Source organism: Centrocercus urophasianus, unplaced genomic scaffold (genome assembly GCF_019232065.1).
Source record: "Centrocercus urophasianus isolate 14NV4802_14NV808 unplaced genomic scaffold, USGS_Curo_1.0 seq_20, whole genome shotgun sequence".
Classification (NCBI taxonomy): domain Eukaryota; kingdom Metazoa; phylum Chordata; class Aves; order Galliformes; family Phasianidae; genus Centrocercus; species Centrocercus urophasianus.
In genome coordinates, this window is record NW_024884756.1 from 482670 (window position 1) to 488816 (window position 6147).

General features: G+C 52.6%; 5 non-coding genes across 5 annotated transcripts; 3 read left to right on the plus strand and 2 right to left on the minus strand.

The window, feature by feature from the left end:
* Positions 1-792: 792 nt before the first annotated feature.
* On the plus strand, positions 793-864 carry TRNAA-UGC. The gene has a single exon. It is a non-coding gene; the product is annotated as a tRNA-Ala (tRNA).
* A 1619-nt stretch (positions 865-2483) lies between these two features.
* On the minus strand, positions 2484-2565 carry TRNAS-CGA. Its single transcript has one exon. It is a non-coding gene; the product is annotated as a tRNA-Ser (tRNA).
* A 322-nt stretch (positions 2566-2887) lies between these two features.
* TRNAP-CGG lies at positions 2888-2959 on the plus strand. Its single transcript has one exon. It is a non-coding gene; the product is annotated as a tRNA-Pro (tRNA).
* A 465-nt stretch (positions 2960-3424) lies between these two features.
* Positions 3425-3496, minus strand: TRNAP-UGG. The gene has a single exon. It is a non-coding gene; the product is annotated as a tRNA-Pro (tRNA).
* A 1262-nt stretch (positions 3497-4758) lies between these two features.
* Positions 4759-4840, plus strand: TRNAS-GCU. The gene has a single exon. It is a non-coding gene; the product is annotated as a tRNA-Ser (tRNA).
* Positions 4841-6147: the final 1307 nt, after the last annotated feature.

Sequence of the window (6147 nt, forward strand, 5' to 3'; positions counted from 1 at the left end):
TTTCACACTTGCATCAGAAGTAGAGCAACCAAGAGCATTAGGGAAGGGATTGTTCCTTTGTACACATTACCAATGAGACCACACGTGGCATACTGCGCTCTGTTTTGGCTTCTTGGTACAAGGAGGATGCTGAGTAGTGGGAATGGATTTGGAAAAGAGCAACAAAACTGGTGAGGAGACAAGAAAACATGATATGAGGAGCAGCTGAGGAAAGTGAGGTTGTTTAAAGTGGAGAAAAGGAGGCTGAGGGGAGAAATCGTCACTGTCTACAGCTGCCTGAAGGGAGGTTGCAATGAGGAGGGTGTCAGGCTCTTTCCTCTTATGCCAAGCCATAGATGGCAAGGAAGCAGACTCACGTTGTTGCAGGGGAGGTTCGGATTGGACATCAGGAAGGATTTTTTATAGTTCTGGTGGACAGAACATGGAACAGACTGCACAGGGAAGAGCTGACATCCCCATCCTTGGATGTATCCTGAAGGCGTGGGACAGTGGAGAGACTATCCAGGAGAGTGCAGCTTTGTGGGAGTGGTTGCAGTGCAGGTATAGAAAGGAATTGATCCCTAAGAGCTCCCTGTGACAAATGGCCATGAAGGAAACCCTGCGTGCATGGGTCACAACAGGGGGAGCTGCTGGCAGGAAAGCATCAGCTGAGAAAGAGGGCTGAAGAAAATTTGCCTAAACCCAGAACTCCATTAGCAGCAGCAGCAGCAGCAGCATTTTTATCAGCATTATTGTCCTCATTGTCATCATCATCATCATCATCATCGTCATCATCATCATCACCACCACCCAGGGGATGTAGCTCAGCGGTAGAGCGCCTGCTTTGCATGCAGGAGGCCCTGGGTTCAACCCCCAGCATCTCCACACTTTTGCTGCCTCTGAACAAAACCCCTCCCTCACCTTTCCTCCCTCACCTCCACAGACCCTCTCCCCTTGCAGCTCTCTTTCTCCCTGTCATCCCTGCAGATCACCTGCTGCTTTCCTGCACTGTCATCTCTGTTTTTATGAAGTGGAGAATGGATGACACAGGGCACTGCTGGCCTGCCAGCTTCACCATTGTGATGCAGAAGATCATGGAACCTCCAAGCACCAAGGAACAGGTAAGGAAGAGAAGTTTCTGAGAGAAGTGTTGGGCTGTCCTAACCAGCATTTCACCAACCAAGGGCTTGTCTGCCTTCTGTGTTACTGTGTTTCTGTGTCAGCGGACATCTAAGAATCACTGATGTAATTTATCTGGATCATATTAAGGCTTTGGACTTTCTTCTCTTCAAACTGGAAAAATATGGATTTGACAGGTAGAGTATTTGGTGGATGAGGAACTGACTTCAAGTTCACACCCAGATTCTGTTGGCCAATGGCTCAAAATCCAGGAGATCAGTGACAAGCAGTGTCCCTCTGGAGTCACTACTGCTAATATTTTAATATTTTCATCAGTTGGATTGAGTGCATCCTCAGCAAGTTTGTGGATGACACCAGGCTGTGTGGAACATTTGACAGGATGCCATCCTGAGGGACCTAGAGGGGCTCAAGCAGTGAGCCCAGGAGAACCTCATGAGGTTCAGCAAAGCCAAACGGGGGTCTTGGGGTGACCTGAGAGTGGTCTATCAGTAACTCAGGGGGTCTGTGAGATAGGAGACAGACTCTTTAGTACAGTCTGCTGCGATAGGACAAGAGGAGACTTTTTAAACTGAAAGGGGATGTTTAGACTGGATATAAGGGAAAAAAAGGATGATGAGGGTTCTAATGAGGGTAGCACAGGAACAGGTTGTTCGGGGAGGTGGTGGATGCCCCTTCCTTGGAGACATTTAAGGTCAGGCTGAACCGGGCTGTGAGAAACCTGACTGAGCTGAAAACGTCTCTCTTCATTGAAGGGGAATGGGACTGGATGGTGTTTAAAGGTCTTCTCCAAATCAGTAGATTCTGCGATTCTATGATCAGATCTTCCTACACAAGCAGTGGATGTATGGAAAAGAAATATGTCTTTACTGTGCACTGCAGCTTGTTGCCCAGAGTGGCTGTGCCATCTCCTTCCTTGGAGACCTTCAAAAGGTGTCTGGATACAATCCTGGGCCAACTGCTGCGGGTGTCTGTGCTTGTGCAGGGCAGGGGCCAGATGGCCTCCAGAAGTCCCTCCAGTGACAACGATTTGGTGGGGGTGCAGAGGAACTCTGTGAAATCCAGGTGAGAGGGGAAAATGGGTGCCCTGGGGCACCCCATGGAGGAAAAAGGGTCCTCTGGTGAGCAGTAGCGGTGGTGAGCACAGTGATGGGTGGAGAGATGCTCACGAGGAGGAAATCCCAGAGCGTAGTGTGGGCAGTGTAGGGTACTGTGCCTGAAAAGCTGCGGGGCAGGGGATGGAGGTGGCAAGGGCTCAGCACCCTGGATCATTGGTCCAGCAGAATGACTCCTGCTTCGGTGTCAGAAGGCCCCCTCTAACCCAAACCCTCCACGATTCCCACCTCCACGTAGGGGTTAAAATCCTTCGCTGTGAGCAGGATTCGAACCTGCGCAGGGAAACCCTATTGGATTTCGAGTCCAACGCCTTCACCTCTCGGCCATCACAGCATCCCTGCCCTATGCTCAGGGCACAGCCATCCCTGTGGGGCAGCCCCAGCACCCCACAGCCCATTCCGTGGGGGTTGTGCTTAGCAGAGTGCCTGCTTTGCGTGCAGTTCCACCTGCAGCATCTCCACCCTTTTCCTCCCCAAGACACTCCAGTCTCTCAGCTGCCCACAACAGCATGGGGCTGCTTGAGAACACGGCTTGCCTTGGGCTGCTCCTGGCTCCTCTGCTGCGGTGAAGGAGCCAGAAAACATCCCCATCTGCACTAGTGAAGACAAACACCGTGAAGCACAAGAGATGAGGCTCCAAAAAGGCTCTACAGTGGGGCTCGTTGGTCTAGGGGTATGATTCTCGCTTCGGGTGCGAGAGGTCCCGGGTTCAACTCCCGGACGAGCCCTTCTCTTTTCAACATTCCTGCCCTGCCCCCACACCACGCTCACATCTGGAGCGGGCCCTGTGGAGTGGTGATGCTGCACCACTTCCCTCATGCTGTGCAGCCTCCCGCACCGCTGGCTGCTCCCCAACACGGCCATCACCTCTGCGCCCACCATCCTGAAAAAGAAACACACAGGATGTGGTGGTTTTTTTTTTTTGTGGGGGGGGGGCTGAGCTTTGCAGGAAGTCTCCTCAGTTCCCACCCAATTTTTCTGCCCTGCCCACAGCTCCCCCATTCTGCCCCACGGGCTCTCCCCAAAATCACATCCTCTGAGAACCCACCCCAACCTCCCCCCTGTTGCTGATGGAGCCCCACTCCCAGGCCTGGAGCCGAATCGGGCAGCAGCAGGCAGCGGGGTGGCCCTGGTCTGCAGGGAGGGCTGTGCCCCACCAGGCACTGAGTGGGGAAGGGGGGCGCCCAAAAGGAGGGCTCGTCCGGGATTTGAACCCGGGACCTCTCGCACCCAAAGCGAGAATCATACCCCTAGACCAACGAGCCTGCACGTACGGGGCTTTCTGTCACTCCTGTGCCCCATTAAGATTTGGACTGATTCTCTGTCCCTATTTTTGTTACTGGATCCTCTACCAGCTGCTGCCTTTTCTGTGCACTCTCGTCCTCATTTATCCTGAAGGAAACATTGAAGATATCTATCTCCAGTTTTCCTGTGGGCTCCGATGCTGGTAGGATCACCATCCAGTGTAAGCCTGGGCAGGAGCCACCAGCCCTTTCTTCCTGCCAAACGCTTTTTCTGCCGGAATGGCATAGTACCTTGTTTCATCCTGAGTATTTCAGCCTTCCTCCTGGATGACCAGAGCAGTGCTTGGCTGCCTTTCTCTCATCTGACTTGAGATAAGTTTGGCAGGTGTGAACAGTGCAGCACCTGTTTGCCAGCTGCTTTCCCCCTTGGCTGAGGCACAGCACACTGAGGTAGGGGTCTGGGGCTGAGGGTGCATAAGGACAGGGTGTCATGGGGCTGCCCTTGGGATGAGGGGACCAGCACCATGGGCGGGTGGGCACCATGGTTCCGCTGATTGAAGAGCCTCTCTACTAAACAGCAGATCTCGGATTTTACCCCCAGTGGTGCCTGGCCTGTGGGCTGATTTTCTTCCTAGCCCCTGGATGGGGACTCTGCCTGAGGCTGGGATGCCCTATAGCCAGCAGCTGGGTGAGCACAGGACACTGGGGAGAGAGTCTCTGAGGTCTGCCCTGCATATGGGAAGAAGGATGATTTCCTTCTGTTCCATACTCCTGGGAAGCTTAAATTGAAGAGTTGGTACAAAAGCTGTCTCAAAATCCAGAATATTTGGGAAATTAAGAGGTACATTTTGCAGACCAGGTTTCTCCTGCCATCTTCCGCTTTGATTTACAGGCATAAATGGTACAGAATCGCGGAGGAAAATCCATCTGGTTGTAGACCGGGGTGGGAGAAGGGCAATAGGTTGTGGAAACCTACAACCATAAGAAACAAACAAACAAACAAACAAACAAAAAAAAAAACATCATAAAGCCTTATTTTTGGCAAAAATAAATGTAGTGGTTCTGCCCACCCTACCCTTTATCACTCTTTGAACTGGGACCGAGAGGAGAGGGACAGAAGAACCACAAACCTCTTGCCGTGCTGTTGAAGGGCAGGAGCACAGCTCGGTCCCACAGCCCAGCTCCCCAGGAGGAGCTGAGGAACGAGTGCTGTGATGGTAAAACGATGTGCTGGTAGCTGTGCCAAAAACGAAAAAAATGCCCCAAACGGCACCAAGGCAGGGGACGAGGTGGCCGAGTGGTGAAGGCGATGGACTGCTAATCCATTGTGCTCTGCACGCGTGGGTTCGAATCCCACCCTCGTCGGGTTCCCTGGATCCCTTAAGGGCTCTTTCTGGGGCCTTCTGGGGCAGCCTGGACAAGAGCTGAGGCAACATTTTGGTAGCCCTCCGTGGGGCAACAGCAGGTGACTGTGCCATGCAGCCCCGCTCCACCTGCACATCCTCGCCGCCTGTCCCTGGCAACCAGTGCATCAGTGCTTCACTGCAGCCAGGGAAGCACGTTGTGCCAGCCTTGGAGCTGCCTTTTGTACTCTGTGTGCCTCTTTCTGTTGATGAGAATGTGGCAAAGCCACGCTGCGGCTGGGGGGGTGCCCACGCTGCAGCCCCGCATCAGCTTTTGGGCTCTCCCTGGGGCTGCATTTCCTCCCTCAGCCTGGTGAGATGCCTTGGATCCATCAGGGAGCAGCCTGCCCTAGGAACAGGCTTCCTCTGCCCTTGCATTCGGTGATGAGGCCTCCTGCAGAAACGTGCCGGCCACGGTGATGCCACAGAGCCCCGGTTCACCTGGGGACCCAGCGATTGCGGAGTCAGTGAAACTGGATCTCCTGCAGCCCCAAGGCTTTGGGCGGGCTGTGCTCCCAGGGCTCCCCTAAAGTCTTTGCACGTGTCCTTGTGCAGAGGCCTGTGTCCTCGCTGCTCCATAGGGCTCCCTCGGCAGCCTGCGGTGGGATGGCAGGGGCCGGCATTCCCTGGCCAAAGCCAAGCACAGGTCCCTATCAACCAGCTCTGTAGGGAACTTCTATGAACTCCAGCAATTTCCATGGGAGGGTTTTTTTTTTTTGACAGGTGAATAAAACCATTCCCAGCATTTCAGGTTGGATATCAGTAAAAACTTCTCAGAAAGTGCAGTGATGGCAGAGCTGCCCAGGGAGAGGTGGGATTGCTGTCCCTGGAGGTGTTTCAGAACTGTGGGCATGTGGCACTGAGGGCATAGAGGGGGGGATCTTAGAGGTCCTTTCCAACCCGAATGACTCCACGATTCTATGATTTCCACCTGTTCATTGAGATTGCCAAGGAGTTTGGGAACAAAGCTACACAGGACTGAAATGGGTGCACATCCCAGATCCATTGCAAAAGTTAAGAAAATGGGCTTGATGTGTTTGGTTGCACAATATTTTATTGGTTTTGTGGTTTCTCCAGAGAAAGTCCTGTCTCTAGCCGAAAGAGCTCACTGCCTGAAAAGAACAGGGGTTAGTGAAACCAGTCCTGTTTTTCTTCTAGACACCCTCACCCCTAGGAAGAGCTCTTTTCCCTATGGATTTTCTTTTAATTCTCTCTCATTGAAAAAAAAAAAAAAAAAAAAAAAAAAAAAAAAAAAAAAAAAAAAAAAAA